Source organism: Trachypithecus francoisi, unplaced genomic scaffold, assembly GCF_009764315.1.
Source record: "Trachypithecus francoisi isolate TF-2019V2 unplaced genomic scaffold, Tfra_2.0 Lachesis_group0, whole genome shotgun sequence".
NCBI lineage: Eukaryota > Metazoa > Chordata > Mammalia > Primates > Cercopithecidae > Trachypithecus > Trachypithecus francoisi.
Genome location: NW_022681453.1, coordinates 147422299 through 147424251, shown reverse-complemented (window position 1 = coordinate 147424251; position 1953 = coordinate 147422299). Strand labels below are relative to the sequence as shown.

Below are 1953 nucleotides of genomic sequence, written 5' to 3'. Positions count from 1 at the left end.
TACATGTTTTTAAAAACCCATTCTACTTATAATATTTATTTTTGCAAAATCCATGTTATTTATAATACAAAGCAATACAATAATGTTTCTGTACATTCAATCTCATGGAAAAAGTGAGTAGTTCATTCATAGTGGTTATTAAAGACTGTGGGTAAGAAGGAGATAACATTAATTTCCTATAGCTGAAAATGTTTTATAATATATATATGACAGAATTTTTATTTGCTTCAGAAAAGTAATACTAATATATAAGAAAACAACTAGTAGTTTGTCAATTATTTGTGACAGTTTGTGAATCACTCATGTGGATTATACATTTACAATTTTTCTTTTCTTTCTTTAATAGTATTATGAAATAAAGCAAAAAATTAAGATTCTGTTTTATTTTCTTTTACTAATACACAAATCTGGCTCCTAATTCTTGTGCCAAAGTGCACAGTGACTGGTGCATTTATTAAGCATATGTAAGCAAAACAGTCAGCAACTGATTATACATTTGTTTATGTGAAATCTACATGTTTTGATTACTTTTTCTTGTTTTGGTTAGTGATGTCTTTATTGCTGATATTTACCTTTATTTGAGAATAAAAAGACATAATATTTATAATTTGTAGATTATGCTTCTTACTAACACTTATATTAAAATATTTCCTGGAAAGGGAATGAAAACTCTTAATTCAAATAGAAAATAAAAATTTTCTTTGGATTATACTAAATCATAGCTGTTCCAGGAACATACTAATATGTTTATATTGCATGTGTAATTTATATTTCCTTTTATTTATTTTTCAGACCCTTTTGTTCTTCCTTAATGGATGTATTAATCCTTCAAATTCCTCAAAATACAGTAAAATTTTGTTTTTAAAGTTTTTTTATGTTTTTTGATTTACATTTGTTTCTTCATTGTTCAGCTATGTTTTGGTTATCTTGGTTTTCTATGCTTCATATATGTAGTGGTTCTTAGTTCGGTTATATTTAAGAATGGAAGACTGGTGACTCTTGTTATTTTTATCTGTTGTGTATACTGTTGTCCATTTTTCTACTAGATCTCTCCCACTAGTAGGACTAGGATTGGGAACCAAGGTAGAGACTGTGCTTATCGCAATTAGGGTGAGCAGATGAGGAAATCACTCTTTGGATGCTAAAATCAGGAGAACTTCTTTCTTTGGCATGGGAAGCCATTCCAGAAACGTCAAAATCTTGGTTCTCCCTGTGCAATTAATTAAGATTCAATAAGAGTACTAATTTGGATTCCTGAAAGTATAATGCTGGGCTGCTTAGGCTTAGTGTTCATTGAGACAAGGAAGAGGCTAGCAGCGAGGTTGGTGTGGGACATCTGACTAGCATATTTCATTAGACAGACTTTCAGTTAACTCTGTTTTTAGTTGTTCTTCGTACTCCCATCTTGCATGGTATTGCTGTCTTTGAGCCAGGTAACTCCCTGGGATAAGGACTTTTCTCCATCATAGACTGTTCGCATGTACACATTTAATCTGACTGATAGGTTCACATATTCCTCAATCCATCAGTGTCCCAATATGACTTGGAACTTCAGCCTAGAATTTATGAGTATCTTTTTAAAAATATCCTGTGCTTGCTTTGGCAGCACATATACCAAAATTAGAACGATACAGAGAAGATTAGCATGGCCACTGCACAAGGATGACACACAAATTTGTGAGGCAAATTTGAGAGGTTGTTTTGTCTATCATCATTTGCATTTGCTATAATTGTATTGAGGACTTAGGAGAGAGGAGAGACAAGTTATTTTCATTGCGCCATTTTGAACTTTAAAAGGCACTTTCAGACACTTGGTTTTAAAAGATCAGTCTACGCCAGGTGTGGTGGGTAGTGCCTGTAATTCCAGCACTTTGGGAGGCTGAGGAGGGTGGATCACCAGGTCAGGAGATCAAGACCATCCTGGCCAACACGGTGAAACCCCATCTCTACTAA

At 33.2% G+C, this 1953-nt stretch overlaps 1 non-coding gene across 1 annotated transcript; it reads left to right on the top strand.

The window, feature by feature from the left end:
* Positions 1–1590: 1590 nt before the first annotated feature.
* Positions 1591–1701, top strand: LOC117084583. Its single transcript, XR_004437515.1, has one exon. It is a non-coding gene; the product is annotated as a U6 spliceosomal RNA (small nuclear RNA).
* Positions 1702–1953: the final 252 nt, after the last annotated feature.